Source organism: Camellia sinensis, chromosome 2 (assembly GCF_055761805.1).
Source record: "Camellia sinensis isolate YWXY chromosome 2, ASM5576180v1, whole genome shotgun sequence".
In the NCBI taxonomy this organism is placed as follows: domain Eukaryota; kingdom Viridiplantae; phylum Streptophyta; class Magnoliopsida; order Ericales; family Theaceae; genus Camellia; species Camellia sinensis.
In genome coordinates, this window is record NC_138962.1 from 55882181 (window position 1) to 55908273 (window position 26093).

Sequence of the window (26093 nt, forward strand, 5' to 3'; positions counted from 1 at the left end):
GGTGGAGACATCAACCATACCCATTAAAGTTCAACACTTTAAAATGTTTGTCTCTCGACAAAGTCTTAGTCAACATATCCGAAATATTATCATCTGTGTGAACCTTTTCGAGTTGTAACAATTTCGAATCTTACACATCACGAATCCAGTGGTATCTCACATCAATGTGTTTTGATCTCGAATGAAAAGTGAAATTTTTACTCAAATTAATAGCACTTTGAATATCACAATAAAGCACACACCTTTCTTGCTTCAAACCCAACTCTTGCAAAAATTTCTTCAACCATAACTCTTCTTTGCAAGTTTCTGTAATGGCAATAAATTCAGTTTCAGTAGTTGAGAGAGCAATACATTTTTATAACTTAGATTGTCATGCCACAACTCCCCTTGCAAATGTCATCAAATACCCTGAAGTAGATTTCTAGAATCAACATCACCGACCATGTTGGAATCCGTAAACCCATCAAGCATCGGCTTACTATTCCCAAAACACAAACACACCTTCGAAGTCCCTCGAAGATATCTTAGAATCCACTTCACTACTGCCCAATGTTTTTTACCCGGATTAGAGAGAAACCGACTCACCACACCAACGGCATGAGCAATATCCGGCCTTGTACAAACCATGGCATACATCAAAGAACCAACCGCTGAAGCATAAGGAATTTTCTGCATCTCTTCCTTGTCTTTGTGACTTGTAGGACATTGATTTGAACTAAGCTTGAAGTGACTCGCAAGTGGACAACGAACTGGCTTTGCTTTATCCATGTTGAACCTCTCAAGAATTTTTTTTAATGTAGTTTTTTTGAGACAACCAAATTAGCTCCTTTTTGCGATCACAAACAATTTTTATACCAAGTATTTGCTTTGCCGGTCCCAAATCTTTCATAGCAAAAGACTTGCTCAACTCGAATTTCAACCTGTTAATCATAATATAATCTTGACACACAATTAACATGTCATCAACAAAAAGCAAAAGAATAATAAATTTGCCATCCGAAAAAATTTAACAAACACACAATGGTCCGAACTGGTTTTAGAAAAACCATTATTCATCATGAAAAAGTTAAATTTTTTGTACCATTTTCGCGGTGCTTGCTTGAGGCCATACAAACTTTTCTTCAATTTGCAAACAAATTTATCTTTTCCTTTTTCCACAAAATCCTCCGGTTGCTCCATGTAAATTTCTTCTTCAAGATCACCATGAAGAAATGTAGTATTCACATCAAGTTGTTCAACTTCAAGGTTCATACTTGCAGCCATTCTAAGTACAACCCGAATAGAAGACTTCTTCACAACCGGCGAGAAAATCTCATCAAAGTCAATCACTATGTTTGTTTTTGATTTTTTGAAAACACTTTTCAGAAAATTCTACTTTCTTGTTTTCCATATTATTTTGTTTTTTAATGAATTTTTAACATATTTTAAGTAATTTTTTTAATTATTAGACACACTTAACATAAATATACTTAAAAAGTATAATTTTCATGAAATGTTTTTTAAAAAATTCACTAAATACCAAAAATAAAAAAAAAACAAAAATTCAGTATATTTTTTGTATTTTTGTGTATTTATTAATTTTTTAAAATATGTTTCACAAATATTTTAGAGGTGCATCTAAAAAAATAAAAAAAAAATGCTTAACATTTTAAAAATATTCACTAAAAACAAAAAAACACGAAAAACAAAAAAAACTCAGTTTTCAGAAAACTAAATTTAGAAAATTGAAACCAAATACACTCAATACCTTTCTTTTGCCCAAAGCCTTTCACAACAAGACGTGCATTGTACCTCAGATTCTTGCCATCATTCTTCTATTTGAAAACCCACTTATTTTTCAGAATTTTCCTCCCCTTAGACAATTTCACCAAATCGTAAGTGTGATTTTCAAGTAATGAATTCGTTTCTTCTTCCATGGCCTTTTTCCAATCACCTTTCTTTGCATGCTCAATTGCTTCTTGGTAGCTCTTGGGCTCCCCTTGATCAGAAATCAATACAAATTCATTGGGAGGATACTTTCTTGAAGGTTGCCGATCCCTTGTAGATTTCCTCAGTTCAAGTTGTGGTGGCGGTTCTTGAGTTGGATGCTCTTCCTCAATTTCTGGCTCAACTTCATTTGGACTAGCATCATCATCTAAATCTTCAAGAGGTGGTTGCACATCTCCCCCATTTTCATCATCGACCAAAGATGAAAGAGATAGATCCATGTTAATAAGATCACTAGTTTTTGGCTCCGGTTGATCACCTTTGCCAAAGTCTTCAATTGTTTGGTCTTCAAGAAACACAACATCACGGCTTCAAATAACTTTCTTGTCGACTGAATCCCACAATCTATAACCAAATTCATCACGCCCATAGCCAAGAAAAATGTATTGTCTTGACTTGCTATCAAGTTTGGACCTTTCATCCTTTGGAATGTGAACAAAGGTTCGGCAACCAAACACTCTCAAGTGCTTATAAGACACATCTTTTCCGATTCAAACTTTTTCCGGAACATCACTTTTTAGAGGATAGGAATGAGACAAATTGATTACGTCAACCGTTGTCCTCATTGCTTCATCCTAAAAGGATCTTGGCAATTTAGCATGTAAAAGTAGACACCTTATTCTTTCCACAATGGTGCGATTCATCCTCTCGGCAATGCTATTTTGTTGAGGAGTCTTCTTAATCGTCTTTTGGTGTCGAATACCTGGCTGCAACAATACTCATCAAATGGCCTAATGTATTCACCACTATTGTCTGTTTGGATGCACTTCAATTTTTGCCCTGTTTCTCTTTCAACCATGGCCTGAAAATGCTTAAACACATCTAGAACTTGATCTTTAGTTTTTAGTGCAAAAGCCCAAACCTTCCTTGAATAATCATCAATGAAAGTAACAAATAAAGTGCATCACTATGTGTTCTAACTTTTAAAGGACTACAAACATCCGAATGAATCAACTCCAAAACATTTTCTTTTCTAAAAGCAACATTTTTATAAAAAGAAACTCTATGTTGTTTACCTGCCAAACAATGAACAAAAGTTTTAAAATGTGTACTTTTCATACTGAGTAGAAGCTCTTTCTTGACCAAAACTTGCAGTCCCTTTTCACTCATGTGCCCAAGCCGCTTGTGCCATAATTCGGTAGAAGTATCATCTTCAAGTGCATTGACAATACCTTTACAAATTTTTCCTTGCATCGAATAAAGTGTACGAGTTTTCTTGTACTTAGCCACCACCAAAGAACCCTTTGTGAGCTTTCATATTCCATCACCAAATTTGTTGTTGTAGCCTTCATCATTTAGCTTTCCGGTAGAGATCAAATTGAGGCGAATGTCGGGAACATGCCTCATATCTTTAAGCAACAACTTGCAGCCTAAATTTGTTTGCAAGTAAACATCACCCATGCCAATAATCTTGGACAAACCTTCATTACCCATTCGAACACAACCATAATCTCCTTTGGTGTAGGTAGTGAAGAAATCAACTCGAGAAGTAACATGAACAGAAGCACCGGAATCAATGACCCAATTGCTCTCCTGGCCATTATAATTGACACAATCATCTTCACAAACAACCATGAGATCATCGGTAGTAACCGCCATCGTGTCTTCTTGCTTCTTATCTACACTTTTGTCACACTTTTTCTCCTTATTCTTGAGCTTTCGGCATTCCCGCTTCATGTGCCCTTTCTCATGGCAATAATGGCACTCAATGTATTTCTTTGAAAAAAAATCATCTCTTGATTTGTCACGGCTTTGATCACGACCATAAGGAGTCTTACTCTTCCCCCTTGTTTTGCTTCGGCCTCTCATAACAAATGCGTCCGAATGAGAATAATCCACTGATTTTCTTCTAGTTTCTTTATTCAACAAGTTACTAGTGACTTGGCTTATTGTGACAACTTCATCAGGCGCCGAATTACTAACCATCACAACCAAAGTTTCCCAAAGCCTTCAATTCATCATCAAAAACAATTTTCATGGAAGTAAGTTGGTTAACAATACTCTTTATTTCATTCAAATTGAATGTTCCAGAATGAGGCTGCCATCTTTATATTTTAAATTAACCAATTTTCGAAATAGAAAAGCTTTATTTGTGGCTGATTTTCTATTATAAAGACATTCTAATTTTTTCCATAAATCATGTGCCGAAATTTCAATAGCAATATGATGAAACACATTGTCATCAATCCATTGACGGATAACACCAACAACTTTTTGATTAAGCCTCTTCCAATAATCATCTTTCATACCCTCAGGTTTGCCACTATCACCCTCAATAGGCCCATACAAATCTTTATAAAATAATAGATCCTTCATTTTAGTTTTTCAAGTTATCAAATTACTTCCATTGAAGCTAGACATACGAGCCACATTCTCCTCCATTGATTTACACAAATAAATAAACCCAAATAAACTGTAAGTTTTGACACCAGTTGTTAGGAAAAATAGATGATTTCTCACAAGTAAATCAATCAATGGAAATAAAAACTAATGCGGAAAAATTAAATCAACAATGACACAAGAATTTTTACGTGGCTCCCTCAATGTGAGGTACGTCTACGGGATCGAAATCCGATTTCACTATCAACCAAAAAGTTTTCAAACGATTACAAACAAGACACGAATGGTCTCACAAACCACCCTTTGGTGAATTCCAAATAATCAAAAATAAATAAGAGGAAAAATCTCACCAAATAGATGAACAAAAGTCTTCGAAACAGAATTGTAGAAGACCCAAAATAATAACCTAAATCAATTTCGAATCAGAAACAGCAGTAGCAATGAACCAAGTACAATTTCTACTACACCACCAAGCCAAACCCACCAAATCAAAACAGCAGCACTACGCTTGTCCACAATGATGATAACCCCACCGAAGATGATGACCCAGCACACAGACACACAAAACAGCCGCTGCCTTCACTTGGGGAAAAACAAAAACAATACTTTTTGGGCTTTTTATCAAAATCCCAGTTGTTACCAAACATATTATGAAATATCCATTGGACCTCAAAAAAATTGGATATGATATATAAAAATATATTATGACCAACACCAAACCAAATTAAATATGTTAATAAACTAATTGGGCCCCATACTTCAACAAGGAGGTATACCCCAGCATTAACAATTCATGAGACTAGTGTAGGATTAGTTGTCCAGTTGGATTACTGAGGTACATAATTCCCTCTTGTCCATGTTTGTTTCGCAATAGATATGGAAATATATAATCTCAATTATATGTATGTTTTATGTTATTAGTTGTAGGATTAAAAAATTGGTCAATTTTATTGGATAGAATGGCCACTAGAATCTAATTTGAATGATAAAATTGGAAACCACATAATGGAATGCGAGTGCCATGAATTAATAATCCTAATCTTGTGCTATAATCTGCTAATCAAACAAGGCCTTGATGTCGTATTTAGTAACTTTGAATTAAGTTATAGAATTTGAAAATCTTCATGTTATGGTATTAGTGTTACTCTGTTAGACAATTTAGTAGCTTACCTCCTCTTGGGAATTGTTTTGGTTGATGATGTTTGTTAGAATTATGGTGAAAGTGAAATATTGTATTGAGATTGATATAACTATTACAAGTGGTACCCTAGTTTTAGCTTTGCATAGATTGATCAACGAAGAAACCTAGAGTGCTAATCATTTAATAACTTAAGCAAGGAAAGAGGTAAATATAGGAATAGAATATCTTGGAAATATTCTCTAACAATGTTAATGCATTTGACAAGTACCTGATGATTGCCTCTTTCATGAAGAACAGACGATGCCTTGAATGCGCTGAAGACCAACTTAACTGATCCTAATAATGTTCTGTAAAGTTGGAATGCTACATTTGTCAATCCCTGCACTTGGTTTCACGTAACGTGCAACAGTGAGAACAGCGTTACAAGAGTGTAAGTTGCTAACATATATGACAATTCTTGTGATATAACTTGTTATTTGAAACTATTATTGCTTTCATACTACCATTTTCAGTGGTGTGATTGATGATGAATTTTACTTCCATTTGTGTACACCTAGTGATCTTGGAATTGCAAACTTGTCTGGTCAACTGATTCCAGAACTTAGACTGCTTCGGAATTTACAGTACTTGTAAGTCATACTTCAGTACTACTTTTGCTCATACTAATTTATCACTTGTTTCATAAACTTTAGTCTTATTCTTATATCTACCTTTTGGGAATATGAGGATTTACTAGGGTAACATGAACTTTGGTAACGCTTTGAAAGGCTGTGTATTAAAGTTTCAATAGCATGAACTTTGGTAACTCTTTGAAAGTCTTAATAGTTGATTGTATAATGTAAGCTTCTTATTGGTGATTGCATAAGCTAATAAACATAACAAGTTTTGGGTCATAAACTTCTTTCCTCTCTATAGTTGTGAACAAAAATATAATTCAGTTTTATTTTTGGCTATATTCTGATGTTGAGAAATAATAATGTGCATTGACAAAAATTAACTTTGCTTTGGTGGAACTCAATTACTTTCTATATGTTGTAGTTTTTGAATCCTCTGTTGAATCTTTCATTGTGATGTATTCAACACACTTGAGACCTTAGTTTCATTCCCTCGATTTGGCTATCTAGATATCATCATTTTATGTATAAAGACAACCTTGAAAACATGCTCTTCCACACATACATGCACACGATAATGGAGAATACATGATATTGTTCAGCTTTTTTGGTTAAAAAGGAACAATTGACTAAAGGGGCATATTCTTGTGCTTTGAATGATTTGGGATACCTCTGATTGGTGCATTCCCAGGTGAGTTCGTGTTTAGTGTTTTGTTTTAATGGCTTCCATTGTAACCCCCCGCAAAAAATAAATAATTAAATGAATAAATAAATCAATCTATTGCAATGCTAGCTTTTGGAGTCATGTACAACTTCATCTGCAAAAGAGCTAAATATGTTTGACTTCCCTTTAAAGCATTTGTCTTGACTTCTTGGTTAATATTTTGTACTGATTGTGATCATGTGCATCTTTTACTTTGATGAAACAACTAACCTCTAGAAAGAAACTCCAATTTCCTAGCAGCTTATTGTGTTAGGTTGTCTTTTAAAAATGGGTGGTTCATAGTTGGTGGCTTGAGCCCTTTTTTTGTTCCCCTTGTATTCATTATCTTGATATTGCTGCACAATTTTTCTCCCATTAATAACATGATCGTCTTTTGTTTGTCCCTTTGGTTTGCATATTATTAACATGTGTCTTGACAGGGAACTTTTTAGCAACAACATGAGAGGACAAATTCCTATTGAGCTTGGAAATTTGACAAGTTTGGTGAGCTTGGATCTTTACTCGAACAATTTGAGTAGTATCATCCCTGATACATTGGGCAGGCTTCAGAAATTACATTTCCTGTATGAATGACATATCCTTCATCTTTTTTACTTATGTTATTAAATTTATTGTGCATCTGTTTAAGTTTACTTTTATTGTATTTCAATTTTCTTATTACAAGGTTTTCTCAAAAGTGGCTTGCTTATGCATTGATATATGGGAATATGGATACAGTGGCTTTGTTTTAGTTTTTTAGTGATTTCTTAAAGAATATACTCTCATGATTTCTCTGTGTTTTTTAAATTTTTTTTAATGTATATTTAGAAAAATGCATGAAAACAAATTATTCGAGTTATTCAGTCCAAGATATTGCATGCTTGATTGAATTCAACCCCAAAGATGGAAATCCCATTGTTCTCAAGATGTCTAGATTAATATACAGTAGGGCCTATAAAGACTATGTATTTTGGTGATAAATGCATTGATTTTTACTTTTTCTTAGTAAAATGATTAAAATGAATACTGATGAATGATTAAGAAATTGCATCCTCTTGATAATGGCAAACAGTGCCGAATGGCTATTTGTTTTAATCATATGTTACTTTATTATGTGCATCTACTAGTTGTTTGTACATTGCAGATCAACTTTCATCCGTAATTGGATTATATTGCATAGAGGGCTCTGATTGATCACATATTGCATGTATTATGTGCATCTACTAGCATTGATTAGCCATGTCCCTAGGAATTTTATTGATATACCATTTTGATTGTTTAGAATGTACTGATGCCTAGTCCTTGTATTTATTTGCAAGGATAGATGGCTTTACAACAACACTATGTCTGGAACTATTCCTATGTCATTGACTACTATCAACTCATTTCAAGTCCTGTGAGTACCAAGTTGGCGTGTTCTTTATTTTTCCTTTTTGGTGAATAATAAAGGTTTTTCTTTTTTTGTTTCTTTTTTTGATTAGCTTTAATTGGCATAAACTAACTACAAGAATATGATATGGCTTCTTGCCATTTGGTATGCAGTGATCTTTCAAACAATCACTTAACAGGAGTTGTCCCAGTTAATGGCTCCTTTCAACTTTTTACTTCCCTCAGGTTTGTTGCTAGTAACATCATTTTCCATACTAGTGGAGTCGAGTGACTCATCTAGACATATGCTGACCACTATTCTTTCATTTTTCAGTTTTTAAAATAATAATTTAAAAATTCCTCCAACTCCTTTACCGCTTTCATTTTCGCTGTCACCCCCATCTACTGCGTTAGGTTTGTTTCGTTTTATCCTAGGTTATTGCTGATATTGGGTTTTGTTCTATTTGTCCAACACTTTCAATTCCTCAATTCTTTAATTACAAACTTCATTCCATGCTGCCTGTTCAGACCTTGTCACAGATTACTTGGCTGGATTTGTAATTTGTCTTTCTTACTTCATGCACATTATTGCTTTTGAAAGCAACTATACGAATGTCAATTCCTCAACCACTATGTATAGTTTTTAGTTTCCCACATATTTATGATCTAGGTGTAAGTTTTTTTGAAGAGAATTAACTCGTATATTCAATGTGTAAAATACAAAGAGTACAACCGATATATAGTAATCCTAAACCTAATCTAAAATAGGAAATAACCCTACACAATCAATCTAATATGTACACAATTAATCTAAAAGATACAATCAACCTAAAATATATATTTCCATAATCTGAATATTCTCACACCCCCGCTCAAACTCAAGGTGTTTGAGCAGAAAACACTGAGAGTTTGCCAAGAAGAAACTGAAAGCGAGTAGTGATGTGAGTCTTGGTAAAGAAATCAGCAAGTTGCAATGCCGAAGAGATGAAAGGAAGCGAGATGGAGCCAGACTGCAGATGTTGACGGATAAAAGGACAATTAATCTCAATGTTCTTCGTTCTCTTATGAAAGATAGTGTTATGAGCAATCTGAATAGCACTGTGGTTGTCACAATAAAGGGATGTTGGAGAATATTGAGGGACACCCAAATAGTCAAGAGACAACGAAGCCAAATAATCTCAGCAGTGGCATGAGCCATAGCATGGTACTCAGTCTTGGCAGTGGAACGTGCAACAATAGTCTATTTCTTGCTTTTCCAAGAAATCAACGAATCACCAAGAAACATGCAGAAGCTAGAAATGGACTTGCGATCAGTGACATCACTAGCTCACTAGCCCAATCTGAATCAACATAAGCCACCAAGTCTAAAGAGAAAATAGAAGCCAACAGTAAACCTTGAAAGATAGTGCCCCGGAGATAGCGAAGAATCCGAATCAAAGTAGCCCAATGTGTAGAGCGAGGAGCAGAAACAAATTGGTTAATCACATGAACAGCATAGGCAAGATCAGGACGAGTAACCGTCAGATAGACCAAGCAACCCACAAGCTCTCGATATAAAGTAGGATCATCTAATGAGACACCATCAGTAGAGTTGGGTTTCACATTAAGCTCAATAAGTGTATCAGAAATCTTAGTATCAGTAAGACCAGCACGCTGAATGACCTTATTAGCATACTTAGCTTAGGATAGAAAATAGCTCTTTGAAGAATAAGCAACCTCAATACCAAGAAAACACTGCAAATGACCGAGATCCTTCATTTCAAAGGTGCGGAAGAGATGCTACTTGACCTCAGAGATAGCAGAAGAGTCAGAACTACTAATGATCATGTCATCCACATAGAGTAAGAGAGCAACAAAGCCAATCGAGGTATGTCTCATAAACAAAGCAGAGTCAGAGGCAGAAGGGTGAACCCAAGCTCGGTAACAGTAGTGTGAAAGTGATCATACCAAGCACGAGGAGATTGCTTCAAACCATAGAGAGCACGTCGAAGTCGGCCAACCTGCCCAAATGAATGAGGAAGGCCAAGAGGTGGATGCTTGTAAACCTCCTCAGTGAGATGACCATTAAGAAAAACATTCTTAACATCCATCTGATAGAGAGACCAATGTCAAACAACAACAATAGAAATCAAGGTACGGACAATAGTCATTTTGGTAATAGGGGCAAAGGTCTCCTCGTAATCAATACCATACTTCTACGAGAAACCTTTGGCAACCAAACGAGCTTTGTATCACTCAAGAGAACCATCAGAATAAGTCTTGACTTTATAGACCCATTTACAACCAACTACATCCCTGCCAACATGCAAGGGAATCGACGTCCAAGTGTTAGTCTTTTGCAAGACAAACAACTCATCCTTCATAGCTCGTATCCAATTAAGATCCTGACAAGTCTTCTTGTAAGACTGAGGTTTCGTAAAAGAATGAATAGTAGGCAAAAAGGTATGATAGGAAATAGAAAAACATGTATTAGACCAACCCAACTTGTTTAGACGACGATGCTCTCGAGTAGGAAATCGGTGAGGAGCAGGATCAGAGTTTTCAGAAAGCAAAATGAGGAGCAACCAGAGTGGAGACAATTGGTGAAGGAGGAGCCTTGTGACAAGAATAGACTAACAACGGAAGAGGAGAAGTGGCCAGAAGTGAAGTAAGAATAGGCTCAGGGGAGTCAGTGGAAAGATACTCAACAAAAGGGATGGAATGTGGAGAAGATAAAACATGCTCAGGAGGAACAGTGGAGATGTACTCAGTAGATGGTACCTCAAAAGGAAATGGATCGATGTGAACCAAATCCTCTTTAGAAACTGGAGCAGTGACGGGAGGAAGCTGAAAGTAAGGCAGACGTTCGAGAAAAGAAACATGACGGGAGACATAAAGACGACGGGCAACAGGGTCGTAACACCGATAGCCTTTCTAAGTAAGACTATAACCCAAAAAGACACATAGGACAGATCGGGCACTAAGTTTGGTTCGATCTTTACGTGGAAAAAGGACAAACCAAGCAGACTCAAACACACGAAGGAAGGAGTAATTGGAAAGTTGAGAGAACAGAGCCTCGTAAGGAGATCGACCAGAAATAAGGGGAGTAGGCATACGGTTGAGAAGAAAAGCAGTAGTAAGAACTGTTTCTCCCCAAAATGGAGCTGGGACTGAGATAGAAAGAAGAAGAGACCTGGCTGTCTCAAGGAGATGACGGTGTTTATGCTCGGCTCGACCATTTTGGGCAGGTATATCAGTACAGAAAGTTTGGTGAATGGTACCCAAATTGGCCAAATACTCACAGAACTCATTTTTAAAATATTCCCCACCCAAGTCAGACCATAACACTTTAATTGTAGACCCAAACTAAGTAGTGATCATAGACTCAAAGGTACGGTATATCTGAAAGAAGTCGGACTTATGAGTCATAAGATAAACCCAAGTGTAACGGGTGCAGTCATCAATAAATGACATATAGTATGCAAAACCCCCTTTGGTGAGAACAGGAGAAGGGCCCCAAACTTCAGTATGAACTAAAGAAAATGGTATATCAGATATGGAAGTACTTTTACAAAAAGGTAAGATGGTCATTTTGTCAAAGCTTATACCCCCCGACACTCAGTAAGTTCACTAAGAGAAATTTTACCCACTATACCAGACTGAGCTAAAGACCGTAAACGGTCAGCAGACAAATGCCCTAATCTAGAATGCTACGAGTAGAAAGGACTAGATAGAGAATCTAACTGAAAAGAGAAAAAGACAGTCGAAGAGGGTGCCATAGACAGATGTAGGCTCTCCACAACATAGAGGTCTCTAACTTTATGACCAGTCCTAATCTGCTGCTTGGACATCCGATCCTGCACAGAACAGATAGAAGAAGAGAAGACAATATCAAAATTGGAGGAATCAAGCTGACTGATAGATAATAAATTGATAGATAACTGAGGAACATAAAGGACAGATAGAATAGAGACAATAGACATAGCAGATGGTAAGACGGACTCAACAGATATAATAGATATATTTGACCCATTAGCAGCATTAACAGTAATAGAAGAGGAAGGGGGAGTACAATTTTTAAGTAAGAAGAGATGGGGAGTCATATGATGAGAAGCACCAGAGTCAAAAATCCAGACAGACAAAGAGATACCTAAAGAAGTCCTAAGCAAACCTGAATGAAGAGAGAATACAATGGAGGTAAACAAAGAGAGCTGGAGGTAGACAGTGTATTTTGAAGTTGATTAATTTGAGCTCTCAAAGAAGCCTAGTCAGGATTAGGAGCTGGAGCAGATGCAGTAGAACCGACAGAAGCCTGAAAATTACATAGAGAAGAAGGGCAAAACTGGGTTCGAGATTGCTGAGAAGATGAGCCAGACAAACATCCCTCCTTGAGACAGTGATACTTTCAATGGCCCCTCTGATGGCAGAAGGCGCACTCATCCGAAGCCAGAGACATCTAATAACCAGAAAATTAAGCAAAATAGCCAAACCAAAAGTTCAAGTCTAATAATCAAAAAATTGAGGGGTCAAACTATAATAACCCAAAAATTATTATCACAAGTGAATTGTCGTGGGCTAGACCACAGAAGCAGAGAACCAGAAAAGACAAAAGAGCAATCAGCGAAGACAAATCAGAGAACAATCAGAGAGCTTTACAATGCGAACCAAAAGGGTTAGTCACTCAGATGACTAGCCGCGTAGCAGAAGGCGAGTCACGAGAGAACCAGTCCAAGTGTAATAATTAATGAAATTTTGGGGTCAAAGTGTATATACCAACGAATCAATTATATGTATCAATACCAGGACTGATTGCGAACCAGAGAAGCTTCAAAAGACTAGGACGGAGTCGCGATGGCTGGAGACAATGGCTGAAGACGATCGCGAGGTGAGTCGCGATGGCTTAAGATGACGGCTGAAGATGATCACGACCTAAATCAGAAGCACAACGATGGAGTTTGCGAACCAGAGGGACTGAGTTCACGAACTAGAAGTACCAGGACTGAGTCGCGACAAAGCAGGGGGCTGAAGTTGATCGCGAGTTGCTGATGATGACTGAAGATGATTGTGACCCAAAACGAGACTGAGAAGCTTGGGTTTTGTACACAAAGACAGAGACAGTGGAGGCTAGGTTTTCGAACCAAGCTTTGATACCATGTAAGTTTTTTGAAGAGAATTAACTCGTATAATGTGTAAAATACAAAGAGTACAACTAATATATATAGCAATCTTAAACCTAATCTAAAATAGGAAATAGCCCTATACAATCAATCTAATATGCACATAATCAATCTAAAAGATACAATCAACCTAAAATATATATTTCCATAATCTGAATATTCTCACACTGGGAAGCACAGATACGGGATACGGCGATACACCAAAGTCTTAAAAAGTAAGATACGGATACGGCGGGGATACGTTCCTAATTTTTTTTAATTTTATAATTTTAATAATGTAATATGCATGAAAATAAAACCTAAAGAAAATTAATAAATAAAGAGAATGATTTCTATTAAGTTAAGAGTCTTCAAATATTAATAAAATATCCAAAACTAAAAGCAAAAGCAAATGCAAATTAAACACCATCCTTACATGCCAACACCAAAAAAAGAATGAGAGCAGAGAAATGTGAGAGAGTGAGAGAGGCAATAAGAATATATCAATTTGACAAATTCTATTACGTTAACTCTCACTATATTTGTCATGACCCGAGCCCGCCCCTATGGGTTAAGGCCATAACCAGCCAGTAATCAAAGGATTACCTACGGCCTCAGACCATATAAGACATAACTCACTAGAGTAAATGGGCCAAACGGAAGCAAATTTAAAAGTTTGTCCATAGAGCTGTGCTTATATGCACATCATAACATTTCACATAAGTATTCATTAATAACTCACATCAAAAGGGAAGTTAACATATAAACTATACATACAGGATCATTCTAGTCTAAGTCAGTCAAACCCAAAGTTTATACACAAAAGTAGTTCGATGTTTTCGCCAACGTAACAAAACTATAACAAAATAACAAAAGAGGCGAAGACCAGTCTCGTGCGTGAGGCATTGGGCAGACTCTTCAAAACCTTGACTGTTTCTCACATATTTCACCGAGGCTGGGTTTGGACATCCCTTGGCGTACCTACATATACATGAATGAGCGTGAGTGAAAGCCCAGTGAATAATATCAAATAAAGAAAGTACACGAATGAGATTCATATATATCAAACGGCCTTAGGCCCATTTAGTATTCTACTTTGTGTATTATTCAGTACATTAGGCGATTCAAGCCCATTCATATCTAACGGCCTCTGTCCCATTCATTGGCTCATTCATTCATATCCAACGGCCTCTGGCCCATTCATTGGCCCATTCATTTATATCCAACGGCCTTTGGCCCATTCATTCATGTCAGACTATCATTCGAGTCAGACTATCATTCGTGTCAAATGGCCTTGGGCCCATTTAATCTTTTATTCATAGAACGCGGCCTTAGGCCCAACCATATAGCATAGCAAACATTCGTCCACGATTCAAATTAACAAGCTTATAAGACTTATAGGGAAATAAGTGATTGGACAAATAACATACTTCAAAATATCTTTATTAAGATATTACTCATAGTGTTCTGCCGGTGGGTTCACCCTTGAGCTCGACCCTACACATTACATAACACACATGGGTCATAAACGATTCAATATGTTCTTAATTCATACATCCCTCTTAGGCTTCTTTCTTATCCTTTTTAATTCGTTCATAATGCTCAATGCATGCCTAGGAGTACTTAGAAGTGAAAAAGAACGGAAAATGAAATACAAAACACTTTTATAAAATTTCTGAAACAGGGGTCCCCGCTCGAGCGGACCCTTTAGGTCTGCAAAAGTACTGGTTGCCTCATTTTTACGCTCGAGCGTGGATTCAGACGCTCAAGCTGAAAGTCATTCTACATAGCTCCCCGCTCGAGCGTGAACTTACCCGCTTGAGCGAACATCCATGTCTGCAAAAGTTTTGAGAGCTCGTATTTCCCGCTCGAGCGGCGTTTTCCCCGCTCGAGCGGACATGCCAAATTCTGAAAAATTCAGAATTGTTTTTGAGCCTCAAACTTGCATCCAAATCAACATATCTTGCATATTATGACTCAAAATTCAGATATACATTTACTAACATGATCCAACACCAAATTCATTACAATATGAAGCTCAATTTCATGAATTAATCACATGCATGTCCCAAATTACACCAACTTATTTCCAACATAACAATTTCATGGATTCAAAACTCATGCTCTCATGAATTGTACATGAATGTGAGATATAGCTCTCATTCTCAATTTAAATGATGAAGAGATGATCAAAAGCATGAACTTCAATCAAAGATTCAACATGGATCATGTCTTTCAAGCTCAAAAATACAAATTCATGGCAATTTCCTACAAGCATGTGTATATTGACTTCCAATTTATCAAAACCAACTCATTTTCATCATAATCAATTCAATTCATGTTCTTGATCACCATTTAATCTTGAATTCACAAAATCACAAGTGCAAACCCATTAATTTACTCACCTAGGAGCCTTAATCTTCACAAATTCTAGTTAAATCTTGAATGTATCTTCAAGATCCTCAAGCCTCTTGATTAACCTTCAATTTGAGGTCTCCCTTTCTCTCTCTCTAAGCAGGCCTCACTCTCTCCCTAAGGTATAAAATCTGATTTGAGCCTCTAAACAACGAAATGAGAGTGTAGTTGGCCCTTATAAGCTCCTTCTCAAACACATTTCTTTAATATTAAATAACTGAGCCCCATTTCATTAATTTAATCTATTTAATTTGGTCCAAATCAATTTTCAATCAAATTTCACCTTAGGCTCTAAAAATTACGCCAATCACATTGGCATAGTCAATTTTGATTCCTGTGGCCGATAGGGCCTTCAATTTAAATTCCAAGGCAGAAAGTCAAACAGATTTTCCTACGGTGAATAGATAGAAATTCAAAACCACATATATTCATATAAATAGCACTCAAGATCATATCAAACACATAATCACAATCACAATTAAGACTAATTAGCGTAATATGGAGCAGGGACATCCCAATATTCCTCTTATCAAATAACTAAACAAGGTATTAGAAATAATATGCGACTTTGAGCATTCGATACTTCAAAATTAAGTATCCGATATTCCAAAATTAATAAAAAAAATTAATTAAGAAGTATTCGATACGTATCCACAAGTATCCAAGGAGTATCGGTATCTAATAAGTATCCGATATAGATATGTCTCCCTTTTTGAAGTATCCGTGCTTCATAGTTTATGATGCACAACCAATACTTATTTTCCTAGGGAAACCTCTATGCTTTGATCTTTTTTATTTGTCTGAGTATCGTTCAATTTTCAGCTTTCTTTTGATTAGCGACTTGTGATATGTTGGTAAAGTTCGAATCTAATTTTTCCACTAGACTTTGCACCTGGATTTTCCAAACAATGGCATTATTTTATTCCATTGAATTGTCTTCCTATCAAAATTTTCAGTTGTGAAGGGAATGCACAATAAGAGTGAACTTATTGCTGATTGCAAATCTTATTCCAATAGGTAGCAGTGCCACTGGAGTCATTACTGGAGAAGTTGTTGCTGGTGTTACCCTGTTGTTTCTCATACTTGCTTGGTGGCAGCGAAGGAAACCAGAGGATAGCTTCGTTGATGTACCTGGTTAGGGGACCAAGTTGAAAATGCCTTAAATTGATTTTTATTTATATTTTTTTTGAACAAGGCTTAAATTGGTTGTTACGGTTTTGTATAATGCATTTCCCCTTTCTCTTTGCAGCTGAAGAGGGTCCAGAAGTTCATCTAGGACAGCTTAAAAGGTTTTCTCTGCGTGAACTACAAGTTGCAACTGATAATTTTAGCAACATAAATATTTTAGGAAAAGGTAGGTTTGGTAAGGAATATAAAGGACGATTAGTCGATGGCTCTCCAGTGGCAGTAAAAATACTAAAAGAAGAACACACTCAAGGTGGAGAGCTGCAGTTCCAAACAGAAATGGAAATGGTTAGCATGGCTGTCCAACGAAATTTACTGCGTTTGCGTGGCTTTTGCATGACACCGACAGAACGATTGCTTGTTTATCCCTTTATGTCTAATGGAAGTGTTGCCTCATGTTTAAGAGGTACTACTTGCATGTATCTTCATATGCTTCCCTTTTTTAATTGTTTGTCAAGTATTATATTCATTAGAAGTTTTAGTAGATTTGATACAATATGCTTTATTTATATTCCAATTCCCAATTTGATACCAAGAGAAAAGGTTTGTTTGGTTTGATTTTTCAAAAACGGTTTTGTGACATCCTGTTTGGTTTCAATTTTCTGAATTTTAATTTTATGAAAATTGAGATTTTTATTTTTCGTATATTTTTTTTTAGTGAATTTTTTTAATATTTAATTTAACTAATTTTTTTTTTAAAAAAAAAAACTTTTTAGATGCACCTAACTTAGATGTACCTAAAAAGTAAAATATTTGTAAAACCAAACCAAGCCTTAATTCTCATCAAATGGGATAGACTGCATGAATCTTTTTTCTCAACTAGACTCTATCCAAGGCCATGTCATTAGTCAAATTAAGGAGATTCATATCTCTATTTACTACACTAGTCCACATCAATCTAGGTCTACTCTTTCCCCTGACACTAGCATTTACCGTCACTGTATCGCATCTCTCTACTACTTCCTCTGTTGGTCTCCATTGTATATGACCAAACCATCTCAATCTATTCTATCTCAACTTATCTTCTATCCGTACTACTCTAACCAATTTTCAAATATATTCATTTCTAACTCTTTCTTTTCTAGTTTTGCCACACATTCACCTTAGCATGTTCATCTCAGCAATACTCATCTTCTCTACGCGTCATTTCTTAGTTGTCCAATATTTTGTCCCATGCAACATCACTGGTCTAATAGCCGTTCTATAGAACTTTCCTTTTAGTCTAATGGGTACTCGTTTATTGCACAGTACTCTAGACGTATTCCTCTACTTAAGATACCCCGCCTTAATTTTGTGGACCACAACCATACTAATTTCCCCAGCCGTTGTGATAATTGATCCTAAATATCGAAAATATTCACTTTTAGGTAGTTCTTGGTCCTCAATCTTCACTTCTTCTATGCTCCCATTATGACTGTTACTAAATTACACTCCATATACTCTGTCTTAGTTCTGCTTATCATAAATCCTTTAGATTCAAGTGTTTTTCCCCAAATCTCTACCTTAGTGTTAACTCTTGCTCTAGTATCATCTATTAATACGATATCATCTGCAAAAAGTATATACCATGGCATATCATCTTGAATATTGCGCGTCAACTCATCCATAACTAAAGCAAAAAGATAAAGACTTAAGGTTGATCCTTGGTGTAACTCTATAGAAATTAGAAATTCACTCGTCTCTCCAGTAAGTGATCTAATAGTGGTCACAACACCTTTATACATATCCCAAATCACATTAATGTAATCTTTTGCCACCCCTTTCTTCTCTAACACCCACCAGATTATATTCTGAGGCACTCTATCATATGCTTTCTCAATATCGATAAAAATCATATGAATGTCTTTTTTTTTTCTTTCTATATTTTTCTATTACTCTCCTCAAAAGATAGATTGCTTCCATTATTGACCTACCAGGCATAAACCCAAATTGATTCTTTGACACCTTTGATATATCTCGCAATCGACGTTCCATCACTCTCTCCTACACTTTTATTTTGTGACACATTAACTTGATTTCTCTATAGTTACAATTATGGACATCTCCTTTATTCTTATATATTGGCACTAAAATACTCTTCCTCCACTCCTCTGGCATTTTTTTTGTCAACAAAATCTTACTAAATAATCTAGTCAACCAAACAATCTCATTCTTACCCAAACATTTTCACGCTTCAATAGGTATATCATCGGGTCCTAAAGTATTATTCAATTTCATCTTTTTAAATACAACTTTACTTCCAAGTCCCTAATCCTACAATCGAATCTATAGTCCTAGTTTTCCTTATTACTGCCTATTTCTTCCATTTTTGACCTACTTCAATGTTCCTCATTTAACAACTTCTCAAAATAGTTCTTTCACCTCTCCTTAATAACTTCATCCTTCACCAACACCTTAGAATCTTCACCCTTGATGCACTTAACCTAATTAAAATCTCTTGTTTCCCTCTCTCCTATCTTAGCAAGTTTGTATATCCTCTTCTCTCCATCTTTACCATCTAATCTAGTGTATAGGTCATCATAAGCCTTCAACTTAGTCTCCCTCACTACCTTTTGACCTCCTTATTGGCCAATCTATAGTGCTTAAGGTTTTCCTTAGTTCTATCATTTTGTCACTGTTTAAAGTTCTTTTTTTTCATCTTTATTACCATTTGGACTTCCTCCCTTTACCACCAAGTTTCCCTAAAGTTGAGTTCCTTTCCTTTCGACTCTCCAAGAACTTTCATTGAGATTCTCCTCATACAATTGGCCATCGAGTTCCGCATAGTGTTAGCGTCATTTTCCAAGTCCTAAGTACTTTCTTTATCCATTCTATTATTAAACGTGTCTATTTGTCCTTTTTTAGGTCCCACCATCTAGTCTTGCGACGCCCACTATCTTTCCAAGTTTGGTGTTGCCGTTTAAAGCATAACTCTAGTAGCAAAATCCTATATTGAGACGTCAAGCTCTCTTTAGGAATCACCTTACAGTTGTCGCATTTTAGACGGTCCTCTTTTCTTACTAGAAAGTAATCTATTTGGCTCCTAATTGATCCACTCTTGAAGGTTATCAAATGCTCCTATCCCTTCATGTAGATAGTATTGGCCACCACTAGGTTAGAAGCCAATGCAAAATCTAAAATACTCTCTTCAGCCTCATTTCTATCACCAAAACCATACCCACCATGCTCCCTCTCATACCCTAGTTTATCTACTCCTACATGGCCATTGAAATCACCACCTATAACTAGGTTCTTTTCTACAAGTATCTCCTGTAATACCTCATCTATTTGCTCCCAAAAAACGCTCTTAGTATGATCATTTAATCCTACTTGGGGGGCATATGCACTAATAACGTTCACTATATTCTCTCCAATAGCTAGTTTAACTAACATAATCCTATTACCTTTCTTAATGACTACAACCACATTTTTTACAAGACTCTTGACAACTATTATTCCTAACACATTTCTGTGTCTATCCTTGCCACTATAGTATAGTTTAAAACCAGTATCCTCTATTTCCCGAGCTTTCTCACCCATCCACTTTGTTTCTTGTACGTAAGTTATACTAACTCGTCTCCTAATCATGGCATCTACCAACTCTATAGTCTTACCAGTTAAAGTTCCTATATTCCATGTGGTTACCCTAAACCTATAATCTTGGACTACCTTCTTTATGTGCGCTCGTCTAGAAAAATGTGAAAACCTTTGTTCATTTTTCACCGCACCAAAGTGTCGATGTGGTGCCCTTGCTCACTTGTCGAAACACCCGGAGGTAGGCACAATGCGTCACTTAAGTGGAACAACCTAGTATTTAATCGATTTAGAAAATTAGGCTTCATGTCATAAAGGATCCGAGAGACTTTTTTATGTGTTGGTTGTCGGCTACCTAACACATAACCAACCTCCTTTACTCGGGCTTGGGACCGGAGGAGTTGCTTAACAACATTTTAAAAAATCAACAAATACACAAGAATAAAAAAATGTACTGAATTTTTATTTTTATTTTTTTGTATTTTTGACATTTAGTGAATTTTTTAATTTTTTTTTACAAATATTATACTTTTTAATTGTATTTGCATTAAGTGTATCTAAAAAGTATAAAATTTGCTTAAAATATTAAAAAAATTCACTAAAAACAAAAAATATGAAAAATAAAAAACTCAGTTTTAAAAAAATGGTAGAAAATTTTCATATTTTAGTTTTCTTTAAAATACTTTTTTGATGCATCTAAAAAGTTTAAAAATAAAATAAAATAAAAAGACTAAAATATGAAAAGGAAAAAAACACTAACGGCAAAAGAAACTAGAAGGATGAGGGAGGGGATCACATTTTCATATTTTTTTTGTCTTTATTGAATTGTTTTTATTTTGATTTTGATTTTTTTAGATTTCTTCACATATACTGTACTTTTAGGTGCTGACAATTAAAAAATTGTAGTTGACGCAAAGTTTTTGAGCAAATGTTGAAAATTTTTGAAATCAATATTCCCAACCCTGCACAAGCTCTACAATGTTTCCATGATCTCATTGCTTCATTGTTGTAGGGCAACCAGATTCACAACCCCCACTTGATTGGCCCAAAAGGAAACGAATTGCATTGGGATCCGCAAGAGGCCTTGCATATTTGCACGATCATTGCAACCCAAAGATAATTCACCGTGATGTCAAAGCTGCAAATATATTGTTGGATGAGAAATTCGAAGCAGTTGTTGGAGACTTCGGGTTAGCAAAACTTATGGATTACAAGGATACACATGTTACCACTGCTGTACGTGGTACAATTGGGCATATTGCTCCCGAGTACCTCTCCACTGGAAAGTCTTCAGAGAAAACAAATGTTTTTGGGTATGGAGTCATGCTTCTAGAGCTTATCACTGGACAGAGGAATTTTGATCTTGCTCGACGTGCCAATGACGACGACATTATGTTGCTTGTTTGGGTAAGCATTTATTTCCCTCATACGATCTGTTTTCATTACATAACTAGGGTACTTGAGTTGGCTGTTTTCATACCATTCTTTGAGTTCATCATAAAATCCCTTCTGTAAAAAATCTGCTTCCAATTTGCTGGCTATAAGGTTTGTTAGAAGCACATAAATGAAATTGTTATTCTATTGCTTATATAATTCAAAATGAGTCGAGTAATGTTCATGATAAAAGGGCGTACCCAGTGCACGAAGCTCCCGTTTAAGCGAGGTCTGGAATAATGTTCATGATGGTATTCAAAAAAAAAAAAAAGTCTTGCTCAATGCATTTTGAAGTAAAGTCCACTCAATAGTTACATTGAAGAAATTTGTCATCATCGTGATTTGCTGATTTTTACAGTATCACAATCTTAAATGACCATCATGTTTTCAAATGCTAGGAAACTTAGAATTTAGTCATCTTTTATTTCATAGTATTGAACCTTGAAAAGAAAAATACACCATAATACTATATGACGCTCAGTCTTTACCTTGGACACCATAAATTCTATATTGAAATTTTAGGATTGAAGTTTTCACACGTTTCAATTTAGACAAAGAAAAGGAAATTTTGAATCAAAATTGAAAATCATAAGCCACCCTTGTCTCTCTATTTCATTTTTATTATCAGTTTTCAAATGTCCAATTTTGTGATATTTTCTTTTATTATTATGTCGTTTTCTCTAATTTGGAAAGTAGTTGATAGACGGTGTTCTTCATTATTGATGAGATCATTTCATAACCTGTCAGATGACATATGTGATTTAAAATACCCAAAAAATTCAGGTGAAAGGACTTCTGAAAGACAGGAAGCTAGAAACACTAGTCGATGCAAATATGAAGGGAAACTATGTCAAAGATGAGGTGGAACAACTTATCCAAGTGGCTCTGCTCTGCACACTGAGCTCTCCAATGGAACGTCCCAAGATGTCGGAAGTTGTCAGAATGCTTGAAGGCGATGGATTGGCAGAGAGGTGGGAAGAGTGGCAGAAAGAGGAGATGTTCTGGCAAGAGTTCGTCAATATCCACCACCAAAATAACGATTGGACCATTGCCCAAGTCAACAACCTTCCCGACTCCACTCACAACCATCGTCCAGAAGAATTGTCCGGTCCCAGATGATCTTTTAAATGGATTTTGTTTTCGGCATACAGAGAAGTCTCTTGGAGTCCTACTCTTTATTCAAATGTGATATATACCATCTGTGTATATGATTTCTCCTCTTTAGCTTTTTTTTTATTTATTTTTAGCTCGGTTTATATGACGATGATTATGAATTTTTAGGTATAAGCAAAAACATGACTGGAAAGGCTATGTAATGTGTCCAATTAGTATATATTTTATACACCAATAAATACATTTTTTTTTTTAGTTTGAAAGCAAATTGTAACACTTGAGCATTTGTGATTACTTATTATAGCTTTGTTAAATGTTTGCGATCTCTGAATATATTTGGAAGATTGAAAGCAAAGGGACATCTCTAAAATTCGATGTACTTTTCAAGTGTGGGACACATTTCATGTTTGCCGAATCTAAGAATATGAATGAGATAAAAAAATGCTCTGTTGAGGCTCAACAGAATCTACGAATGGAACGATCTTTGAAGAGGAGAGGGGTCAATACCCAGAAAAAAGATTTTTAAAAAAAAAGGATATGCACATAGATGTAGCCATTGTTGCAAAAATGGCATTTCATCTGTCTCCCCTCCCTCTCTCTCTCTTTCTCTCTCTCTCTCTCTCATGTTGACGAAATAGCACACTTTTTCCATTTGTGTCTAAACTTTTTAACAATATAACTGACACGGGATTCTCTACACCCAACTTCTTTTAAGCACATTTGCTACGATAGAATGGGCTGAATGAAATTACTCATCTTAACTTTGCATTTTTTCTCTCTTGTTATGGTACGCCTTATTTAAATGGAAATAATTTAAATGACTATTTTAACAAAATGTGATAATACCTATTCCTTCCACAAACTCATTTATTTCTTTTGAAATAGTCGCATTCAAAATTCCTAATTTAACAAAATGTGACTTTTTCTTTTACTATTATGCCGCTTTCTCTAATTTGAAAAGTAGTTGATAGATGGTGCTTTTCCATATTAATGATATCATTTCTTAACCTGTCATTTGACATCTATGATTCAAAATACTCAAAAAATTCAGGTGAAAGGACTTTTGAAAGACAGAAAGGTAGAAACACTAGTCAATGCAGATATGCAAGGAAACTATGCCGAAGATGGGATAAAGCAACTGATCTAGATGGCTTTGCTTTGCACGCTGAGCTCCCCAATGGAGCGTCCCAAGATGTCAGAAGTTGTCAAAATGCTCGAAGGGGATGGGTTGGTAGAGAAGTGGGAAGAGTGGCAGAAGGAGGTGATGTTTCGGCAAGAGTTGGTCAATATCCACTCCACTCCCAACCTCTCTCTAGAAGAATTGTCTAGTCTTAGATGATTTTTTAAATGAATTTTGTTTTCAGCATACAGAGAAGTCTCTTCGAGTCCTACTCTTTATTCAAATGTGATATATACTATTTATGTATATGATTTCTCCTCTTTAGACTTTTTTTTTTTTAGCTCCGTTTATATGACAATGATTATGAATTTTTAGGTATAAGCAAAAACATGGCTGGAAAGGCTATGTAATGCGTCCAATTAGTATATATTTTATACACCACTAAATACATTTTTTTTTAGTCTAAAAGCAAATTATAACACTTAGCATTTGTGATTACTAATTATAGCTTTGTTAAGCATTTGGGATCTCTGAATATAGCTTGGAAGATTGAAAGCAAAGGAATATCTCTAAAATTCGATGTACTTCTTCAAGCATGGGACACATTTCATGTTTGCCGCATATAAGAATTCGAATGAGATCGAAAAGGCTCTGCCGAGGCTCAACGAAATCTACTAATGGAATGATTTTTGAAAAAGAGAGGGGTCAATACCCAGAAAAAGATTTTTTAAAAAATGGATATCCATATAGAAGATGTAGTCATTGTTGCAAAAAGGGCATTTCATCTCTCTCTCTCTCTCTCTCTCTCTCACATATGTTGACGAAATAACAAACTTCATCCACCTTGTGGCTAAATTTGTCAAATTATTGAGTACATTTGTTATGATAGAATAGGCTGAAATGAAGTACTCATTTTAATTTTGGATTATCTCTCTCTTGTTTTGGTATGCCTTATTTAAGTGAAAATAATTTAAATGACTATTCTAACAAAATGTAAAACAATAAGGAAAAACAGCTAAAAGCCTAAGCAAGAATGGGGCATTAAAAGCAAGTTTGCTCACCCTTGAAGAACACCTCCAAGAACACAACACCAACAGGTTTCTCTTATCAAAATCACCTTAAGAACCCTAACACCAACTACTTAGGACCTCAGCAACCAAGGATGGTGTTCTACTAGGTGCTCTAGTGCAAAAGTATGAACAAAACAACCTTTAAGGCACAAACACACACACAAACATGTGAAGAGAGAGAGAGATATAGAGATAGATAGATACAACTCTCTAACCCTAAATTTTCAGAACCTCTGCGAAGGGAGGAGGAGCTCCTTTCTTATAGAAGTCCAAATTCTAAGCTTCCAAAGCAAGCTAAGGCAAGGGACAAATCCCTCCATATACGTGTATGGGGGGGTGAATTGTGGATGCCAATTGTGCCAGCTAGCATAAAATATTTGCATAAAGCAGATGAATAGGGTTCGGCCACCAAAAATGGCCGATCAACCAACATAAGGGCCGGTCGACCAAAAATAGTGCCGATCGGCCAACACTTTTGGCCGATGGTAGGAAAACAAAGCCGATGGCTTCAAGCCTTGGCCGATGGGTTTAGGGGATGGCAAACAAGCCACCCTCTTCCCTCAAAAGCAAAAACACAAGTGCTTGGTCCACAACCAAGCACAAAATAGACAAGTTGAGAGATCTTGAGGCAAGGCGCGCGGCCGAGACCTCCGGGAACTCAAAATGAACACGAGCATGGATAATCATTGAGTGTTCAAACGATGACGTCCAAGTCTTGAGGACGGTCAAAAATGGGGTGTCTACAATCATCCTTAAACCGATGGACAGTCAAAACGTACGATTCAGATTTTGGAGGACATGCATAGAGCTTGTGTCCCTGATTTTAAGGGGCCTTGGGAAAGGCACTTATCATTGATTGAGTTTGCTTACAACAATAGTTACCAAGCTAGTATTGGGATGGCACCATTTGAGGCCTTATATGGCAGATCTTATAGATCACCGGTTTGTTGGGCCGA

At 36.0% G+C, this 26093-nt stretch overlaps 1 pseudogene; it reads left to right on the plus strand.

Annotated features, from left to right (window-relative positions):
* Positions 1–3559: 3559 nt before the first annotated feature.
* Positions 3560–23267, plus strand: LOC114277941 (BRASSINOSTEROID INSENSITIVE 1-associated receptor kinase 1-like; annotated as a pseudogene).
* The last annotated feature ends 2826 nt before the right edge of the window (positions 23268–26093 follow it).